We start from the raw sequence: 23401 nt of genomic DNA, 5'->3' as shown, positions 1-23401 counted from the left end.
CCTCACAGAAGCAAAGCCTTGTGAATGACCCTGAAATCCTGGACCCTGGAGACCACTCCGTACTAAAACTGGTTAACTTTCTTTGGGGTCCAACTAACAACAGAGAAATACGAGCTTTAAGGACTGGCCTTAAGTGAATAGAGAAAGAAAGAAAAAAAAAAAGTATTTTTGAGTTCAAATAACAGCTCCCTCACAAAATGTGGGAATTTTAAGTGTCCCCTAATGAATCAGTCCAGGAACTACCAACAGCCAGATATGGCAGAGGACACTGCCATCTCAGCAACGACACCAGTACAAAGAGTCTCAAGAACTTACCAGGCAATTAACTTAACATTAGATCAGTCTCTGCACTTGATACAGCCACATAAGCTTCCCTTCCCAATCAATGGGGGAAAATCACCACACAATTCCTGTGATGCATTTGGATGCCTTTCAGACAAGATGCATCACATCATGGAATTGCTAGGTTCTCTGTAATCAAACTCAAGTTTGCTATTCTGCTTCCGTGAAGATAATTCAGAGCAGAGGTATAAAGTCTAAGTACCACATTATTTAGATATTTCCAAAACAAAGCATTTGAATGTCTGGGCCACTGGGCCTCAAGTCTGCTCTCACTCAGGGATATTGCAAATCCATTTAAAGTTTATAGGAGAGACCAAAGAAATCTGTGGCTGCACAAAAGAGTTGCTTCTCATTCAGCATAAAGCATCTGCATTCAACAGAGATGGCATAAATGTTATAGACATTACAGGATTCACTAAAGGTTACTGTGAAGTTAATTTCACAGCCCAAAGTCACACTCACAAAGGTACACAGCCCTCCCAATATGCAACTGAAGACCTGAACCACAAATGCAGTCATACTCCTAAACCAATGAAGAATAAATTACCAAAGTACCACAGACAATGTGTAGCAAATAAATTGCTTCAGAATTTAAAAGAAAAAAATAGTCAAATATATTTTAACTCTGAAGTGAGGTTAAATAGGGAACACATAAATTGAATTTGATTATATTAGGTAATACAGTATATGGCTTATTCTCAGACACAAAATTAAACAATATTATCATACCTCTTGATTTCCTTTCATTTGCTTCATTTCTAGCATAGTTATTACAGTTACCACCAACCTATATATGTGTGGGGTGCTGAAACTGGCACATTCAAAACTGCTTGTCTGATCTAAGCTATTTTTCCTGTTAAAATCCAAACTTGCCATTGCATATAATTTCTTTTTAAGATGGGACTTTATTCAGTGTCAGAAATAAGCATCCTGCCCTACGTCGCAGAGTCCCATATCAGCACACTGTCTCTACTACTCACGTTTTCTGTCATTAATGGATATTAAGACATTAAGACACCGTATTCAACAGTTGACTCTGGAACATGGCAGCGGAGTGGTGTCTGACTGAACCTGAGCATGGAAACCAACAGAAAAAACCCAGATCTTAAGAAATCAGAAGCTCCACCATCTGACCCTATTCTCTTAACACTGATCCAGGAACATCACTATGTTATCTAATGGCAAGGTCTTACAGAAGTAGAGGATGAGTTCCCAACATAACAAGTATTTAACAGAACTATACAGGAAGTAACAGGTCTTACAAATGATTTCAAGCATCTTACAATTATTTTTCTTAATGACTTGTTCATTTCTTTATGAACTGCAATCATAACAGACAATACTAAATGACTGCAAGACTGGATTCTGATTTTAGACATTGCTCAGTGAATGACAAGGCACATAGAGAAAGAAAATAAGGCACTTAGGTGAGAATACTTGCACCATGAAGTTATGGCAGCAAGTTTCATATGCATCTCAACAGTTCTTGTTTTGCATAATGAGGCAGATTATTTCTGGCTGAACTTAGCATTGCAGGCAAAAGAGAGTAGTTAGCCACAAAACTTCCATATATTACAAGTTTTTAAAGACAGAAAAATGGTGTTTGGTATATCTAGGTAAAGTATGTTATCTATATGTTCATTTATACTTCCTTTTAACGCTATTTCCCTTTAACTATCAACTCAATGTATTCATTGCCTGTGATGTCTCCGGAGGGAAAGGCTAAATATCATTCCATCTGGTTTAAATTCCACATCTGAGAATTTGCAGTAAGCTTAAAATGTCTTTGTTGCCTTATAAATATTTAAAGAGAAACTATCATTATATTTAAACTCTCAGAATCGTTGTTACTTTACAGTAGTTAAGTTTTAATGTTTGTATGCTAATCTGTCTTGGTCACAAACACAAGATTCTTGGGCACTGTCAGATCACTAATACTTCAAGAACAACTTTAAACAGCACCAAGAAGCAGCTACTCAATTCCCACTGTATGTGGAACAGAAATTGCATTTATTATAATCACCTTCTACTAAATGGTCTGGTTTGACAAACCAAATTTACTGTTAAAGGCTTTTTAATAGCTGATGCTCAAACTGTCCTCCTGAGTTGAGAAAGTGCAGCAAATATGTATTACCAATCACTCCAACTAGAGTAAAGTCAGAGGCTACAAACCTGCCACGTACCTAGTGAAAAAAAATGCTTATGATAACATGTAGTGGCAATGAGATGTCTAATGCATTTTATAGACAGCCTTAAAAATTATTTACACCATATCATACAATGCCATCTGTGTACAGAAAGCAGATTTGTTCTCAGAGGAATGTTACATGCCTTTCAAGCATTGTGAACTGCTGAAGTGAAATTGCTACAAACACCTTTACGTTAATTCTGCTTTACATCCTCAAGATGCATGAAAAAAAGCCTTCAGAAAATGGATTACTGAAAAGAGCCATGTTCCACATATAGGCACAAGGATATGTATAAATGTATACATGTATGAAGTCAGATATTCTCTTATTTTCCTTATAATTCTTTATTTGACTGCAAATCTCAAAAGACTGCTAGATTTAGTTTTCTTTTTAGATGCTTGAATGAGGAGACAGGTTAAAATATCTCAAATATTTGACCCAAATAAGGTCAAACTATCTTTTCCTGGTCCCATCATATTCAATAGTATTTTATAAACTCAGATTACAAGAGGAAAACCATGTGATGCTAACCTTTAAAAATGTCTAAGTTCTTAATACATACTTTAAAAATATATTTACTCTTCCACAAAATTATTATACCAAAAATTTACACTTAAAAGGTCTTTATAATAACAGATTACATAACAAAATGTATACCTTTAAGTATTGCCATCTACCAATAATACAAATAGAATTGAAAATAGCCTTCAAAAAGGCACCACAATAAATTTTACAAGATAAACAAGGAAATTGAGAAATGAAAGACAGCAGTTGATAACTAATAAATAAAAATGAGATTGTGCTAGTAATACAAAATGGCCTCATGAAACTGAATGCCAGAGGTTGGTATCAAGGAAAAAAAAAAGTCCAGGTGAATTATTAAAGAGCACAGCTGGTACTATGACCATTAATGAACACACACTAGTTATATGTGTTAAATTGAAGGAAATCAGGTCTCAGACTTGAAAGTGTTTGCAGAGTCAGCACATAACTTCTCTCTGCTCTCCTACTCGGCATACAAGCTGGGAAAGGACTCCTGCGTTTCTTGAAACATTAGATACTCCCCAGAAAAAACACCTGTGTACAAAAGGGGTCCAAAAAAATTCAGATAGGTTATGCTTTATAATGTAGTTAAAGCGGTAGGGGCAAAAAATTCAAAGATTAATACCATATGAAAAATATTTATTTCAAAATCTAACTTCTTCCCTACATCTTATTTCTCTCCTTCCCCCTTGGTAGCCTGAATAAAATAATGAAAAAAAAAAATGCACAGCTCTTCTCATGTGCCAAGTCTCTATTCCAAATGTCAAACGCTATCCCAAGTATTACAAGTACTGAATAAAGATGTAAATACTGGCATGTTGTTAATTAGGCTTCATGGGGAAATTAGGATGCAAAGAATGGTACCAAGGGAATTGCCCAGACATGGGTTTTAACAATGCTGTTACTGCCCTCCCACAGTAACTTTTAACAAAATTGACTTCATTCCTCTCATAGTATGCCTTGCCAAGTAACGGATTTGAATAAAGGGCCCTCATTAGCAATAAAAGTTTGGAGGGTGGAAGTGCTGCTTGAACTTTGCATTGCTGAAGTACATGCAATGAAAAGCACTTTGCTGAATTACTAACAGTGTCTGTGCAAGCCAGTCCCAGCTGGCCAGTCCTGCTGTGGGGGCTGCTGCTCATGGGTTCTTAAACAGCAACAGAAGAATAAACTTGTAGCATCCCTGCACTGATACAAAAGCTTAGGATACCAGCTTTTTCTACCTACTCGGAGTTCACAGGGGTTATTTCAGACCTTCTCAACTCCTAGCTAGGCTCTGTAATGTGCCCTGGGAGATGCTATGAGAAGGCTGATAAAATTACTCAATAAGTATCAGTGCTCAAACCTTTTTTACCTGCTCCCTGTTAGCTTCTGAGCAAAATTTAAGGTGTTGGTGATTCCTGAGGTAGTGGTTACGGGCATGAAAGTGTCTAAGAGGTCTTCAGTGCTCAGAAATCTCCCTGCTGGTATTCAGAGGACTACTACCTTAGTGACAGCATAAAGTACTTATGTTTTACTACTAGCAGCACCACTGAAGCAATGCGAAAATGAAGCATGTCATATCTACTTCAAGCAACTTATAGATCAACAGAATTTTCAGCTAAGTTCCTGTAATGCTTTATTAAGCCATCTTTAATTCAGGTTCTCGGGCCACAGCTGTACATCTAAAATAGGGTGCCTAGATCAATTTTAGGAAACGTTCATTATAGCGCAGTTCTAAGAATTGAATTTTAAACAAACAGGGCAAGCTACAAACCTGTCTCTATGAGTCAGTAATCTTTAATAGCCGGAGGGTTCATACAGCTTGGACTACCCTTCTTGCAACTAACATAGCTACCGCTGTGTGCCAAAGACAAAAATGAGAACTCAAGATTCCTAACATTCAAAAATAATACTGAACCTAGGATGTGTGAACTTATTAAGAAAATACCAAATGTGCCTGGTGAGTGCCTACAAAGGAACTCACAATCACTCCTTCAGCTCAGCTACAGAGAGTTAATGTCAGGAATCTGAAGGGCAAGATGTTTACATCTGTCTGATTGATGGAGAAGAGGGACCCTGATGTTGTTACATGTAATTCACAGAAGGAAGAGATCACTTGAAAACAGTTCCTGGCCAGATAACCTTAAGCAAGGTAAAATACAGGTAAAAGGTAAGTTACAGGTAAGGTAAAGGTAAGGTAAAAAAAAGGAAGGTAAAATATGTTTACGGTCAGACTCTAAGATGTGTTGATCCTCTAGAAAACTCTCACAAGAATATGTTCAAGAAAAGTCCTGTTTTAAGTACTGACAATAAAAACCTTACAAAGCACTGAAGTGTCTCATCTTCATTGTGCTCAGAAATCAGAAGCCAAAAGGCATGAACTGGTTCTTCTCCACTTACTTCCTTGATTTGGGGTTTTAAATAGACTCACTTACTATAATGCAGTGTTAAATCATTACCAAAGACATTTTCCTGAACAGGCAGTGAAGGAGTCTGCAATGCTGAGCATGCTTACACCCAGTGACTTCACTGAAAAAGCAGGAGCAATGAGCGGACACTACAAAGAGCCTGGTTGCTTATGAATACTTGAACCCTACATGCACTGTTCATTGTAAAGTAATATTCAAATGCCAAAAGCACTGTACATTAAGGTGTGTCTCCCCCAAATATTTTTCATTTGTATGAAAAATATTCACACCTTAACCCTACAGGAGTTTTAAATAGATTAACAGAAGCTAATAGCCAGTTAAGTTAAAAAGGAAAAGGGAAAAACCCAACCGACTTACAGCTTGTAATTGATTGTAAAAGCCCACTTGAGGATAATATACTGGGGTAAGTTTACTGCACACATATGGGGCTCCATTTTTGTATCTCCTGTGCTTTCATCCATCTCCTTTCAGGGTATGCTAATGTTTTCTTTTCCCTAAAAACCCTTTCAGTAACAAAGACCATGTAGGCCATCTACTCCTTCACTGCACATGGACACACTTCAAAGCACTTCTGATTTCTCTGTGTCCTGTATTCCTGTTTTCCCTTCAGTGGGCAAGAACTGAGTGGGATTTTTGTTGCTACTGTCAACTTACAACATGAACTGGAAACTCTGTATGTTTCCTTTCTGCTCCTTTTCTTAGTCTCTCCTGTCTCTTAGTCTTGCTGCTTAGTTGTGTCAGAAGAATTATTTTCTGCATAGGTGGTACCACTTCATAAAGTGTTAAAGAATGCATGTAACTTTTTCTGATCTATGAAGAATTATAAAAATGACTGAAGCTGTAGGTTTCATAACTAAAAGAGCTAAACCATTTTACTCCTATTGGTTTTCTGTTTTTCACCAAAATTATCAGTTTCTGTCTATCAATAAATTGTGTTATTCAAAAGTAACTACCTTGTATCCAGGGGTGAATAACAGAAGACAACAACTTGAACACAGCACCTCGGACACTTATAACTAGAGAAATCCTTTGTTGCGTGTATTCCATCTACACTATACGGGCACTATTTATATCACCTGAAGAAAAAGAACTACCTGATGTTAAAAAAAAACAAAACAAAACAAAACTAACAGCAAAACAAAACCCAAACCAAAACAAACATACAAAAAAAAAATCAAAAAAGCCCCAGTTTGCTTTCTTCTTTTTTCTTTAGCAAAATCCTGAAAATGTTTAGAAGACAGCCATAAATCAGCAATGCATATCGTCATGGTAGGTAGCTAATCATCTGGTAAGAGATGCCATTTCTTTTTATGGCTTACTCCATGGATTGTAACTCAGTGAAAACTGTAAAAGATAATCACAAGTACAACCACAATGAAGGAAAAACAGCTCAGTTGTGTAGTTACAACTTCGGGTATTTACCTTTTTATCTCTACCATTAATACAAACAGTGCATGTCTATTGAATAGGCAGAGTTCAAATCACAATGAAAGCAAAAAAGAACTCAAGAATGCCATTTCAGATAGCCAGCAGAAGAAAACTTTTCTGGTTTTTCCTCCCGTTATGGATTTCCAAACAAGCAAAAATAATCCTTAACTTCAATGTTTAGATTACATATTATCACGGGGGAAATGGCTACATAAACACAGGAAACAGCGTAACTGGAGCTCAGAACTAATTAAGAAAAAATAGATTCAGAATTCAAGTATACCTATGCTTCACAACATTTTTAATGATAAATTATTCTGTTGAGTACTTTGGTAAATATAAATATATTACTATGTTACAAGTAACTTTCACTTCTTAAACTTCTATCACAAGGAAAGTATTTTCTTCCTATGAAGAAAAAGTGACACATCAAAACCAAATCTTGTACTTGGGGGGAAGCTTCAATTTAAGAAGTGAAGGAACGTCTGTTTTGGTGGAAAGTTTGTGTGGCTTTTTTCTTTTCATATTTTAAAAAATTCAACACATGAACAGTTACAGAAATTATCTGAAAATATCTGATAAAGATAAATCTTAGCAAATAAGCAACAAGATTTACTTTATAAAGTCTCTGGTTTAAACCTTCCTATACACTTTCACTCTGGCTGTTAGACCTACTTAAGTCACCCCAGATCAGTTCTGTACATTTACTACTTTGTCTCTTTGCTCTTCCAAATCCTGATCTGTAAATTTTGCAGTCAGGCCTGTTCCCCTCACTGTGCAGACATCAACAACAACACTTCTCCAGAGTGGAGTGAATGCATCCTGAAGAGGCCTCCTTCTGAGGTCCATTACAATGTAAAGGGAAAGTTGGAAATCAATAAAGGAATAAACGAACAACTAATCAAAGTAAGAACTTTCTGACTTATATGAAAAGTAAAATCAATGTTTTTTAATTAGCACACAATATCCCTTAAGGGTTGTTGAGCTGTTAAGCTCACCACAGCATTTACTTAAAAAAGCTTCATTGGTCAGAATTCCTGAAACAGACTAAATATGCCTGCCTTAAAAAAAACCAGAAAGCCAGAGTGCAGGTGTCTTCTTCCTAGACAGAAGCTGGAGACATTAAGGCAGATAGACAATCTGTTCTTTAGCAAGACTTCTAAAAGAGATCAAAAGCTTGACTGACCAAATGTCATCAGCAACGTGAGTCCAAAATAAGAACAAACACCCCAAAATTTCAACAGAAACAAACAGACAAAGAAAAAAAACCAACTAAATGGAAGTTTAATAGTCAAGTCTAAAAATAAGCAAGTGGATAACCCAACAAAGAAGCCAAGATGTTGGCAGAACTGTTTACTAGAGCTAGGATTTTGTTTTAAATTTTTCAAGTTGCCAGAAATGGTTATATTTGACACAGTGGTAGCTTTGTTTTATTTTCTTTAAAAGAAAGAAACAAACAAAAACTGGCCAGCTAGAGAACTCTCCATTAAAATTGAGGCTCCTAAATACTGCAATCGATCTGTTTAAAGCCTCACACAAAATGGCGTTGGAAAAATGTAGTTTTTAAGGGCAACAAGGTAATTCTTAAATTCAACTGGAAAAGCGGATACTCATAAGAGATTGCCTAACTTCCAATTGTTTCCCTTTTCCCCACAATCCCTACCTTGAAAAAGAGAGAGTGGAAGTCTTCTTGAGAAATACACCGTATTCTTAGCCCATTATCACAACAGGCATCTTTTGAAATAAGTTACTAAACAATATTTAACAACAATCTGATTAACCATGGTTCAGGCTAAGAAGGATGCATGGTCACTGAGTAATAGAAAATACTTACTCTGTTTCTACATTACATTTTCCAACACTTGGCTCAATCTCAGTTTGTGCCTTAGAAACTTCTGTTTTCCTTGGCAAAGCATTTCACAACGTAGCTCATCATGAGTAAGTTTTCCTGACATTGAGCCTAAAGTCTCTCCCAGTGTCTTCCTGTCAGATGATTGCCTCTTCTTAGCTAGATTATGTAAGCAGCAAATACACTTCCCACACAAAGAAATAAAAGATCTGCTAATAACATACAAATGGAGAAGTTATAATTCTCTCTTTTCAGGAACTCATGCAGAAAAAATGCAAATGAGACCATCTGAAATAAGCTGTAACAGATCCTGAGCTCACTCTTTCATTTGCTCATTGCTTTTACACTCAACAAGTTCTGAAAATGCCTAAGTGACAGGATGAGGACAATACATAAACACAGAAGCAGATAAGTTATATATATGTTATCTATACATATGCTTAGGTATCTACACTCTTTTGAACAATTATTCCAATTCTGTCAATGTTTAATCTATTATAATAAATACACTGCATTTTTTTCATATACATATGAAAAATCCTGGCTTCTTACGCATATATGAGTCAAAATTTAGAAAGGTGTTGGGGTTTTTTTGCTCTTAAAATGCTACCAATATTGAAGTATTAATGTATTTCTGCCACTATGATTTGTTTGGCTTATTAGGACACTGAAAAGGCTTGTAAAGGATGCATTAACTACTTACAATTTACTAACATACTTTTGACACACTACTAATAGGTTATGTAAACTACAGTCAGTGTAAATGCACAGCCATTTGTTATGACTGTCATTTGAATATAGATGTTATCAACTACCAAAACTTCATTACTAATATCTGTAGACCCAGCAAACTTATTTGATAATTACAGTAGGGAAAACAGCATTAGATTTTAAGTGCTAGTAGCCCCATCAGTTTTCTATGCTGATTTGGAAATTGGACCTTCCAAATTACAGCAGATAGTGCAATTATATTATCACAGCTTTGAAAAGCCACCACATTCCCAGGATTGATGGTCTTGTAACAGCTTTTGCCATTTTTAGGATACTATGCTAGACTAATCTTTACTGAAATTTTCTTCTGCCAGCTGGGTTGCAAATGTAACTCTTGCTACCATGTTAAAGACAATGACACTGTACCCCTTAATAATTAAAAAAAAAATAATTTGGAAATTGTTCCTTTTCATCATAGTAATATTATCCTAAAGTATTATTCTTTGTTTGCCATTTTGGGAACAGGCACCTTGGAAACAAGTATCTGATGTAGGCCCATGAAAATAATTTCATACTAACAGGTTTCCCTTAATGGAGGTCTCACTAGAATCACACAGAAAGTTACTACTAGTATTGTTTAAAATACAAAATGCATGCACCTGAAATATATTTGGTAAACACATGCCAATCCATAGACAAACCAGAGCACTGATGTTAGAAGTGGCTTCTCTCTTAGAGATGGTTTGAATAAATATCCAAAGCACTTTATGCGAAATCTGTGCTGGTTACAAAATTGATCCCAAAAAGCTTTAGAATGCGACAAAGAAAGGCTCATACACAACTGAGCACAACGTAAAGCTATGCAGGCCTATGAACTCATCAAAAACCTCCATCATTTTTCCTCTTTGCCTTCTTATTTATTTTGCGAATCCCAATCATCGAGCCCTGTTTGAAATGACAAGTCATAGCTTGGCAGTCAAGGTGAACAGTTCACACTGGATGTGGTCTTAGCTACTGATCTACCAACCTACTTTTTTAGTGGTTCACATGATTGCTTCTGTCCCAGGTAAAAACTCTTTATCAGTGACTAAGTGGTGGCCATGGGAACTACGCAACCATGTGTGCACCAGTTTATTAGCTGTCATGTATTAGCTGTCTGCTGCTCTAAGTGAAGCCAAGAATTGACTAAGCAGCCAGGCAGGGTTGTGCTGGTAGTATAGTTGGCCCTGCAGTAACTATTTGTGACCAAACTTTGCTACCATCCAGTACGAAAATTAATTTTCATTTTCACAGACACTGCAGGTCTCCATGGGCCAATTCCAGTAACTGCAAAAGTGGGGCTAATATGTACTATGTGTTGCTATCAGGAATCACTTTGCATTATATTGCACATTTGCTGTGAAAGAAAACACTGAGAAGGGCAGTCTGATAAATGCTTTGCTTCTGTGCTTTGTCTGGTTCTTGATACAAGAACTATGGCAGTATCCAAATAACCTAGTATTTATTATCTCTCCAATACCAACAAAACCAAAGCCACAAAATCATTCTTAAAAAAAAAAAAAAAAATAATAAAAGTACTGAGGAAACTAGCTATTTGAAGAGATGAATGCAATTAGAAGTTGTATTTTGTTGTAACAACTTTTTCATGAATGAACATGTCCAGGCATACAGCCAAAATCAGCCAAGCTGTTTGTAATGGTACTATGCCCAGGAACTGTTAACTCCGACGTTGGAAGTATGTATCTTTTCAGGAAACATAAGCACGTGTATGAACTTTGAAGATATTTTCTGAAGAAAGGCATGTTAGCCATAGATTTGAACTATTCAGAGAAAAATAAACTTTTGTAGGTACAGGATCCACAGAAAATCTTTTTATATGTCCATGCTATTGACAGCATTAACTGTGTGTACAGCATTCCAGTACCGCCAGTGAAATTTAAAGAATAAATTAGAAATGTGCAATGTAGCTGTTCAGGCTAATTCCTTATAACCACAGGAAAAGGTTGCAATGCTCCTTTAAAGAACAGGTATAATAATAAATAAACTCATACAAAAATATATTATATGGATTTATAGAAAAATTTAAGTTAATTCCATACTGTGAAATACAATTTTATGGCTGCATACATGCAAATCTTTACTGATAGCTGACACACAGAAAAACATTCAGAGGTTTTTAAACCCTCACATGCTGAAGAATTATAATTTAGAAGGTTCTACCAACTGTCAGTGGTGAAAGTTCAAAATGAGCATGTTAGGAACAGCACACAATTAAGAAAGGGATGCAGGACACGGGATGGCATGTGTCATGACAAGACATTTAGAGCAAAAGGGCTAGGAGAAGCATCAGAGACAGGTTTCTTATCCTTTTTTCTGCTCTCACACAAATATAACTAACAATATAAATCAATTTAGAAAGCTCTCATTTAGCATGTAAAAAGCTCTAAACATAGTGTAAGAGCCAGCTTAGGGGGAGAGAAAGGTCTAGCATGCTTTCTTTAAAGGCATTTACTGAAGGACAGGTATCCCAAGAAGCAGCTGTCACAATATTTTAATCCTTAAGGCTACCAGACTCCATGGCCCCATCACTCAAAGGTTACCACCGGGGCTTAGAGATTTCAGGTATTATTTCCTTTTACCACCAGAAAAGTAACATCTTTCCTTGACCACAACAGTTGCAACAGCACGGCTGCAGCAAACATTGCACAGAGAGAGAGACCGCAGACAGTTATTTTGGTGGTCACGCCGGCTGAAACAGAGTCTGCTGATCTTGCATTGCTTCTTCATGCTCTCTTTGACTGCTTCCTTTGCCCTCTGTTGTTGTGATGCTGAAACAGTCTGTGGTAACACAGTTGAAAAATAACCAGTAAAAAATGTTGTTTGTTTTGCTTTGCTTTTAGCCAGGTCAGTTCTCTGAAGTGGGTACATAAGAAACTGGCATTGCTGCCAAAAAAACAGACAAAATAGTTCATCTATTTCAGTCTTAGTTCAAAGTAAAAGCACTTTCCTGGGAAGATGCACTTAAAGTTTGTCAGAGTAACAACAATTGGAGCTTCTAGAGACTTTTGAAAAGAATTAACAAAAGCAATCTAAGTGTTCTGCAAACCTTAAGACAACAGCCTAATGAGAACACTTCAAATAAAACACCTTTGTGCATAAGGCAGCTATGGGCCTGTGCAGATTACGTGCTCCCCAAGGGAGAATACCTTGCTTTCTAGTGGAAAGGTGGTTTGTTTGGGTTTTTTTGCGGTGTTTGTTTGTTTTAAATAAAGGTATCTTTGTTTCTATTAGCCTTTGGTACTTAAAGTGCTTGTGTTGTTTTCTGTTTTTAAACACATTTCCCAATTCACTGAATAAGAACACAAATACAGGGACTTCAAACCATTAAAGAGATCAGATTAAATGAAGAAAAAAATCAAACCCAAGTCGTTTGTAGGAATGAAGTACGATTTTTCATACTACTGGGAGAAGCACAGATAAATCCAAAATCCATTAAAAAAATTAAGACAGTGGTAGACTGTCAGGTAACAGCATGTTCTGACATGTCAGTAACGGGTACAGCACACATTCTGCTGCAAGCAGCTCCATTTCCTCCCTCTGCAGTCACAAGATAAATGTGTGATACTTTAAGGTTGTAAGGTTGGCTGATCCAGCAAAACTCAGGCTCCTTTAAAAATACTTATTCAGAAGTACAAACATCTTTTTCTTTTTCTCTGTCAACAGTCACCTGAGAAGACACTCGGTTAGTGACTGTGTTGAAAGCTGAAATAGCAACTAGCTGCAGTTCTGTGAAGACTAGAATGTCATTAAAATAAACTCCTTCCAGCCACACTGCTCAGTGAATGCCTCGCAAAACAGTTTGGGAAGGTGCTGTCCTGTAATGCAAGATTACATGCATTGAAACACAGGGAACATGGAATGAGTGTATGAAATCAAGAACATATTAGATTTATAAAATGAGAAGTACCACGTGGCTTTCCAAGTAGTCCCTTATTTCGCGCTTTTACTGGAGGGATGATTTCATATCTCTGTCTCTCAATAATACTCTTCAAAATTGGGAATGGCAAGCAATCTCATTTTATGAATGTTCTCTCCTAACTGAAAAATGCTGCAAAGTCAGCCAGAAGTTTTCAGAAATTTGGCCATGTGTTACTGTTTTAATGATTGGTTTTTAATAATCACATCCTATTCTTGTTGCAGTCACTGACAAACTCAATTAAGTCAATTAAGAACTGCAAAGAACGTTACTAAGACACCAAGCCAGCTTGCCAGAACACCAAAAATCATGGGATTGTTTACAGCAAGCTGGCAGATCTTTTAATAAAATGCTTCACAGACCAAAGATTAAAGACCCCTGTAATCATTTTACATTGTAATAAGGAACAATCATCCTAGCACCTTCCTAGTCAGATACCTATACAGAGATAAATGCAAATACAAGCACCCTGAATATAGAAAGCAGGAAAAACTGTAATAGTTAATTATATGAATCTAACGTGTGGCAGTCCTGCAACACACATTGTTATTTTAAAAATAAACAGATCTTCTTCTTCCCCGTTTTCTGCAGAAAACTGAAGAGCAAATACTATAAGGACACTAATTATCAAAGCCTTCTTAAGGTTTTTTGCACCATTTGTGTAAGATGTTACAGGTACATGTACAGGTTCATACCAGAGCTAGTGAAGCCCCTTATTTCCACTACCCTTTCCTTTCCTCTTGAACAGTCCTCTGGGCCCTGCTCACAGTCTCTTGGCCCCCATGAGACAGACAGGTGCTCCCTGTTTGATCCCAGCTAACCAACCAACACAAAACAGCAGAGATCAACATGACAGAACTATGCTTCACATCACTAACAATAAAAAATGTTTACTACAAGAAAACAACTATGTTGCAATTCAACGCTCGGATAACTATCTTGGAAAATAGCAAAGACTGTCTCTAAAAATAGCCAGATTGCTTTCTTCCTCAACTGGCAGGTTCAGGAGGCAATGGAATTATCTAGGACCAGGCTGAGCAGGATAGGGTGCAAAAGGCTGTGCATATGCAAATGTTCTTCAGTGTGGGCATTCATATCGATAGGAAACAATTAACATTTTCAAAGAAAAAAAAAAAGAGAAAGCTGTGAAGGAACACAATGCAAAACATGAATAGCAGGTTCTCTGTCGGCTTCATCATCATGAAACTCTGAGCAAATTCTGCATTAATTGCTCTGCCATTGCAAAATGATTCCAGAAGTACTTTCTACAAAGTTAAAGAAGCAGGGACCTATATTTTCAATCCTCAATTGTCAACAGGTGGGCAGTAACAAGAATGTAAGAGGGATGAGAGGGACTAATGCAACTAGTTTCTAGTGAAATCAATTCATCTTTTAAATATTATCATAATCAAATGTCACAGCATGACTTCCATATTTTGTCTTCATTTCCACAAAAATAATGGAACAAATTATTTTAAATAATGAAAATTATTAGATAAATTAGAACTATACTTTAAACAAATTAGGAATGTACCAAGTGTAAAACTGAAAAGTAACACTAAGAGCTCCATGTGCATTCATAGACATTATTATTTGAGAAAATTATGGAAGCTGACACAGTGTCATCTGGAAGAGCCAGTTTAATGCTCTGTACTAAGAGCACCCATAGTTTTGTATTCAAATTGTCTGGCCTAGTATGTGGCTTTTTATTTGGGGAAAGTTCAGAAATGTCTATGCATACATACAGATGTTAGGTGTTAAACTACATTAATAACAAAGCGTGAGCTGTTTACTTTTATTACTCTTATTACTCTATATTTTTCTTTTTTAATTGAGTACAAATGCCAAGAAACATTCACTGAACACGTATATTTTTGTACTTGAGTGGTGCAGAGAAAGAGAGCAAACAGGATTCCTTTTAGCCCAAAACACAGCAAGGGGGAAAAGCCACATTGTGAGTTCTTCCTCAACAAGAACAAACCAAAGGATCGCATTGCAGACCTGCTCTCTAGGAAGCCTGCATGACAGAAATAGGCCTATTACTTCTTGATTTAATTTATCAGTTATAGTGGTCACAGATAACATCTATAGGCAAGTGAAGGTATAGTTCTAGTATCTTTTTGACAGCAATTATATCAAAGGAATTACTATCTTCTTGATAAATAATTCTGGCTCAGAAAGTCACCCTTTTCCATGTGTGCACTGAAGTGAGGGCAAAGAGCTGATAAAAAGTCAGGGCCAAAGGAATTATTTTTCCAGCTGGATTACTTCTCCAGTTATGTTCACTACACAGTTACACAAACACTTGTACCAACACAACAGGGAAGACTGGACATTTTCTTAAAGGGTCCAAGAAATACTCTACAAATGCACAATATGAATACAAAAACATTCTTCTAGGTGTCACTGAACTCTACTTGAGCTACCTCCCAGTTTTTACATTGACAGTACATGAGACACAAAGCTGATTCAGATTTGGGACAGAAAGCTGGTTCTGAAAACCATTCTGTAGTTGAAATTTTCTGTAGCACAGGTTCTACAATCATTCCAGAGCTAAAACACAGTAGAAAACTATACACTGCTGCTGACTACATTGTCGCTCTTCTGCAATATTTCGAAGGCTAACAGGCAAAAGTCCCAACAAAATAGTATTACATAGTCTAAAAATGAGAATTCATATTACATTATGTAAGTTAAGGACAAACCACATTTTTCTACAGAAGAGACAAATGAAAATCATAAGCAAAAATTATTCTATAAACTAAAATAAATGGAATAAATTAGCATCTTCCACAAAAACTGAAGATTCACCCAAATTAACCTTCTAGAAGGAAAAAATTCAAACATGTCCCAAAAAGAATAATTTGCACACACTATCAGTAAATTACTTTTCAAGCATCTTCTTAAGGTTGACAATATCTGAAAAATTCCCATTTCTTGCTACAGACTCCATAATGTTAGTCTAGACTGGAAAAAAATGTAGATGTCTACAACGTACATGCAACCATATCTTAGGCAAATCTCATCTGTATCAACAAAGTCTTTTCACAGCTTGGAATCTGAGACAAATTCCAGTGGACAAAAAGGAAGCAGAAAGACAGTGAGGCTGCAGATACTCTACTAAGCTCTCCAATGCTAGCGAGTAATCCAAGTCCAAAGACTTCCAGGAGCAATTTACAGTAAAAAGGGATGAAGCGGCAACCACCGATCTCTGCACTCTAAGGCACCACTGTCCTTAAATGTTGCAGATTTTGTTTTCTTCTAGCAAAGCAACTACCCTTTTGAGCTCTTAGAAGTAGGCATTTCCCCAAACCAGTCCTTTAGATCCCAAATTCCCTTGCCCAGAAGGCAAAAAGAGGACTAGGACATAATCTGCTGATGCATTGCCCTACTCTGCAGACCTTTCCTGTCCACTTGAAGGCATGAAAAAAAATTGTGCTGGTGGGAACATAGAGATTTGGCACTGATACCTCAACCCTGCATACAGAATAAATTCTCTAGTGATATACTCAGTAACAGAAGAGCAAAGGATGAGGTGCTTTTTTCCTTTTGTCTTTTTCACTCATTTGTCATGGTATTTGCAAATGGCTCAGATCAGGAAGTGGAGCAGAAGAGTCTCTGATAAAAGGCAATGGGAGAACTGGGCAGCAAGCAGGGTCATAGTGAACAGAAATGTTTAGTTATATTTGAAGTAAGGCTTGAAATGTTTGTTCTGGTTAGTTCTTAGGGAGTAAAACTGACAACTGTATCAGAAAACAAAAAAAATTTAATTTCAAGGACAACTGTTAACCTGTTGCTGAGGACTAGTAGGTCTGATCTGCCAAAATTTTTAAAGGGTGGTGAGATATGTCATTGCAATTAATGAATCCCAGGCCTCTAAATAACATTAATCTAATTTATATGAAATAAAGTCCTCCTTGCAGACAGTCTCTTCTTGCCTTGAGCTTCCAAGTGTCTAGCCTTCCTTGTCGTCTCTCTGTATCTTTTCTAATCTACATGCTTTCTGACCAGAAATGAGTATAGCAAGCATTCAAAATGAAGGTTCACCAAAACAAGTTGTATGTAGTTATGTGATTTGTTTTCAAGAATTTTCCCAATAATTTCTAAAACTTGGTCAAAAAAAAAAAAAAAAATAGAAAAGAACATAACCATTCAAGTCAGTATTTTCCTATCTTGCAGAATTCCGCTTACCAAAGATATGGATTTCTTCTGCAATTAATATCAAATATGTAGCCTACCACACCTGGGGTAGGAGGAAGAAAAGGGGAAGAAAATCATAAATGAATAAATAAATGTAAAAACAATTTTCATAACAAAATAAAATAAACCCGTGCTGATTTACTGCTCCTTGTTCTATAGAAAAGCTCAGTTACTTAGCAAATGGGTACTTCCAAATTATTAGTCTGATGCACAAATTCAGAAAGTCTTTCAAAGAACAACACAGCACATGTTACCTTAATTGCTCAATAGGATATTGTAAAGGTTACCTTAAGTGTAAGGAAAAAAACCCTACAACCCCTACCAAAACCAGCCTTGAGATGCTTTTTAATTAATTTAAAAGGGGAGGGGGGGGCGGGCGCCTGAAACACAAACAAACAAAAAAACCCCAAACAACAAACCAATCCTAATTGCAAATAGAAGAAATACTCTTATTTGTGGTGGTGTTCCTTCATTTGTAGTAATATGCTTTCAGACTCCTTGCAAGCAGGTTCCTACCAAAGAGATTAATTTTGATGCCAAAATTGCTATGAGAGCTGAAGAGCACCGAGAGCAGTTACCAAGTATATCAAAACACCATCATACATTATTTTTTGTCATTTTAAGAGAACTCATGTGAAACAGAATGTCAGGTGTATGCTTCGTAGTCTCAGTGTGCTGGTGTATGTGATTTTATTTCTCCCCTTTATAAAGAAAGTAATAAGGAGCACCTGCGGATAGAAGACTGCTTATTTTTCTGATGGAATCTGTAACCCACTTCACATTATAGGGAAAAGGTTAATTCTGCTCAACAACATGCTGTGTCCTTCAGTATCTGATTTTATGTACCATTCCGTGGATAGCTAGTTTTAACAGTACATTTATTTTTCTTCAAGTGCAGCTTTTGAAGCTGAATATTTTGATGCTCTCCCTGGAAGCAGATAGCATCAGACCCCTTGTGTGAGGGCAAATACAGAACCACAATGAGAACATCCAGTTAATAAAAAAAAAAATCCACAACAATGGAATACCCTCTGAAGTATGAAGATTATGAGATACAGAGACAGATAATAGAAAAAAATCCTAATTCATTGAGCATAGTGCACAGCTATCCACTTCAGCATTTTTGTACTATCCCCTGAAGTACTTAATATTGGTCAAGAATTCAAAGTAACCATACACATCTCACTGATTCACAATGCCAGAAAGAAAATCTCTGGGACCATTCATCACTTGCCAGCAACGCATAAAAACTTGGGTAAATAAGAAGGAATGTAACAGTTAAAGAGACCTATTTCTGTTTGGGATTTAGTAAACTTCCAGAAATGATCAGGGAGTTACATTCAAGATAGCGTAACACTCAAGAACACATTCAATGCTTCAAATTGATAGGGCATCTCAAAGAAGAGGAAATCAGTAGCATGAACCAATTAATCTATTCTTATGTCAACACAGCATAATCCTATGAAAGGAAAAGGAATTAGTAATTTCTATCACTTCCAGTACATTTCTGCCTGTTATAAAGTTTACTAACATCATCAAATGAACAGGAAACATAAGCAATGCATGAATCTCTAAAATAAAGTAGCATATAATGTATTTAACAGAAACAATGTAAATTCAGCGAGAGTGGAAGGAAATTATTTTAATTAAGTTCCCTTGATATGGATCCAAATATTCACATGAAATTAAAATATAGCCTCTCTATTGTTCCCTAATAATCACTAGGAAATAGAGGTCATTATTTTACATTCCCTAGTGGCTTGTTGCTGAAGTCATTGGAAAAGCAGTGGGGATGAATCTGACTTTTAATCTTATTTATGTTACTTGTAAAACCCAAGAGTCAGAGCTGTTTGGTTGGTTGGGTTTTTTAATGCACTATTTTCCAGCATCATCATTAAATTAACACCACCACGAAATGGCAGATATCAAACATAAGGCTGCATATCATAAAAAAGGTGTCTTGCAAGTTACTTTTTCATTTATTTGCTTTTTAAGAGGAAATGTCTGCTGCATGACCTCCATTTTTTCTAAGCCTACTAGTCAATCTTTTAGCATCAGGAAATAAAAGACAAGGATAAAAGAAACTGACTTACAATAATCACCACATTATTACTGCTGCCAATAATAATGGCTGTGAAGCTTTAGACAACAGAATATTTATGATACAGTTTTATTTAAACTTCACTGTTTTTTTCCCAGTAATGTTGTTCTTAATACCTTGTTTCATTAGCTTCTAAAGAAAAAAAAACCCAAGTTCCTTTTGGTTCTTTATGCAAGAAGGCTTGCTAAGCACCTCTCAAACTATTTCTTTGGCTATTCAAAACAATTTATACACTCAATGTTCAAGCGCTCTTGACACTGTGTTCACCAAGAAAAAAAAACAAACAAAAACATAACTTTACTTTTGAAGAATTTAATAGGCATCAGATGAGAAATAAATTGGTGATACAAATAAATACTTTCCATATTCAAATCTGATGCAGGCACTGATATGCATGCTCATAAATCAATAATATAAAATTCAAGGCAAGGAAACAAGCTCTGATAAGTAAAATGAACACCTGTCATTCCGTATTCCTTTACATCCAGCATTCACTGATACAATACTGTCTTTTACTGTCACATACATCAAGAATTAAAAGAAAGTTGTAAATGGTATGATGAAGTGTATCCATAAACAGTGTCAACATTGACTGTTTTTCTCAAGCCTTCTACACAATATCAAAAAGAACAAGTTGCTTCTTTTATTTTAAAAAATCCACTTTTGCAAGTTTTCTTTTTTTATACAGACGGAAATCAAATTCTTAAAGACCTGCATGCCCTGTCTTAAGCTTTCCCATCAGCTGAGAACTTTTTCTAAAATCATCACTAATCTGCAAATTGGCTGGCTTGAAGTGCTTTCAGCGAAGAAATCAAAGTGTATGCATAATGCTCCATACTTCCGCAGAAATAAGCAAAAAAAGCTTTGAAGATTTCACAGTTAAATCACAAGTTTGTCAGGCAGAAAACTCTTATTACTAGCAATCTGTTCAGCATATAGCATGGCACACTGATCCTCACAAGGACCTCTGCATTCTATGGTGGCATGCAGAAAACTACAGCAAGAGAACCAGAGAATAAAAACCAAGCACCTTTGCCAAAGGTGATTCTTTAATTATTATTGGAATAAACTATTAAAGTAATTCCACCAACAGACAGCTTTTTAAAACTTTTTAAAACCAGAGAAACTCCAAGTTTGCTGAATTTTCTTATTCAAATACCACTACCATGATAACTGTGTGCCCTTGATGCTCTCAGCACGAGCATTCAGTTTGAAAAACAAACAGAACGGGGTTATTTCAAACTCAGCAAAAAGATGATGCAAATGATACCCTATCAAAAGCAGCTTCTCCACACGTGAATACTACTAGCCACTTTCTTTACAGTGATTTGATGGCTGCATTCTACTAAATTTAGAGCCATTTGTAAAGTATTCTCCTGTGAGATTGAAATCTCACCCAAGTCTCTAACCCTGCAATGGCATCCAACAGCTCAGTGCTGGGCCGGGGCCGCGTGCCCAGGCGCTGGGGCCGGGGCCGGCCGGTGCGCGCCGCTGCGGGCAGCTCCCCCCGGCCGGCAGAGCCGCTGCCCCCCGGCTCCAGGCCGGGCCCGCCGCTGGCCGAGGCCGAGCCCCGCAGCCGCGGGGGCAGCGCCGCGGGGAGAAGGGGCTGAGAAGGGGAAAAACCCCCGCGGGGGGGAACAGCGGCGGCAGCGAGGGGGGCCGGGAGGGGCGAGCAGCAGCCCCGCAGCCCCCCGGGGCAGGGCCGGGCCGGGCCGGGCCGGAGGAGGCCGGGGGGGCTCCGGGCGCCGCAGCAGAGGCTCCCCGGCAGCCCGCGGGGAAGGGCAGGGCAGGGCAGGGCAGCCCCCGGCGGGGCAGGCTGTGCCCCTCAGCCCACGGAGCCCGCGGGGGAGCAGCTCCCCCCCGCAGCCCGGGGCAGGGGGTGCCCGCGGGGGGCTGTGACCCGCGGGGGCCGCGCTGGAGCCGGCTCCGGGCAGGGCCCGTGGCCCCGCGGGGAGGAGCCCGGGCCGGGGCCGGGCTGCGGGCAGGGCCGGGGACCCCGGGGGGGCTGGAGCCGGCTGGGCCTGAGGGGCTGCGCCCTCTGGAAGGGCACCAGGGCTGGAGCAGGGGCAGAGTGTGAGGAGCCTCCCCGCGAGGAGAAAGGAGCGGCAGGGACTGACCGCAGCCCCATTCCCCATCCCCTGCTCCACTGGGGGCTAAGAGGACAGAAGAATCATGAGCAAAGTTGAGCCTGGGAAGAAGGAAGGGGGAGGGGAAAGATGTTTTTAAGATTTGGTTTTATTTCTCATTATCCTACTCTGTTTTGATTCGTAACAAATTAAGCTGATTTCCCCATGTCCAGACTGTTTTGCCCGTGACGGTGCTGAACAATCTCCCTGCCCTTACCTCGACCCATGAGCCCTTCATTTTATTTCCTCTCCCCATGCGGGGCTGGGGAAGGGAAAAAACGGTACAGCATCTTCGGCGGGCAGCTGGCCTGCAGCCAGGGTCAGCCCACCACACTCAGCCATACAACCCATGCATTCCCACTGAAGTCATACTGAAACAGAACAGCAAGTATCTCTCTAGCTGACTGGTCTTTTTTCATCACTTAATTAATGCTTCCTTCCCCTATTTACTCTGAAGGCCGTCCTACAAGATACAAAGTAAAACGTTATATGGGAAGATCAAATTCAAAACCATAGAGAGGTCAGAAACTTCTACAAGTGAAAAAAAGGATTGTCTCCTCTGAGGGTTAAAAAAAAAAAAAAAAGGGAAATTATGTATACATATTATGAAAGACTTACCAGTTTGAAAAATAAAACCTTCACCCATTCATTGCTTTTTCTAAAATTAGCTCACAATAAACTTTACACTAAACTGGAAAGTTATTAATATGCAACATTGTTTAACTAAATAATTAGTAAGTGTTCTGGTAAACATCTTTTAAGGTGTTAAGTACCAAGCAGTCACCTCACTCTTCCATCTACCCAGGAAAAAGTACTGAGCATGAAGCAAATATTTTGCACTTTTGTAGGTTTAGGTGATATTAACTATGGAACTGCACCACATGAGTGCTTATGATTTTGCCACTTTAAAATATTTTAACATAAACAGAAATAGCGGGAGACCAATTCTATGGTCATTCACTCCCAGGAATAACAGAACCCTATGTAAACCTCCTCCTGGATTAATAAAATTCTTCCAATCTGAATCAGAAAATCCTTTTCTTCACCTCCCTAAGTACTCAAAAGAGGAAGGAAAACCAGGACCAACATAGTCATTGGATAGATATGAGTTAGTTAAACTTTCACAGTATTTTAAAAAAACCCTACTGAGGTTAATCCTTGCCTCATTTCTTTATTCATGACCGACTTCCAAGGAAGTAAAAAAAGTAGTTTCACTGCTTATGTGGAATTTTTTTAAAAAAAATACCTGTACAAGAATACACTTCAAACTCCTTTAACCAAGTTACATCTGAATAGAAATACAAATGAAAGCATACTGTGTATCTGTCAGTATGGAACCAAAGGGAATAAGAATACCATAACAAAGGACAAACCTGACAAGTCTGAACTATAATATTCTGCAAGAGTTTCTTAGGGGTGATGAATTTGGTTTCTCTTCTTACAACTTATTTATCATATTCTTCGATTACTGGTATACATTCACTGGACAACAGTCAAAAAGTACTTCATTATATATAAATACCAA

The 23401-nt window shown here is 37.7% G+C and overlaps 1 protein-coding gene across 1 annotated transcript in view; it reads right to left on the bottom strand.

Annotated features, from left to right (window-relative positions):
• ARHGAP42 (Rho GTPase activating protein 42) overlaps positions 1-23401 on the bottom strand; it is a 162173-nt gene that overhangs the window by 85808 nt on the left and 52964 nt on the right. The gene's annotated exons all lie outside the window — the stretch shown is intronic.

Source organism: Falco biarmicus, chromosome 2, assembly GCF_023638135.1.
Source record: "Falco biarmicus isolate bFalBia1 chromosome 2, bFalBia1.pri, whole genome shotgun sequence".
Classification (NCBI taxonomy): Eukaryota; Metazoa; Chordata; class Aves; order Falconiformes; family Falconidae; genus Falco; species Falco biarmicus.
Note: the sequence above shows the minus strand (reverse complement) of the source record. Positions and strands in the feature narration are given on the sequence as shown.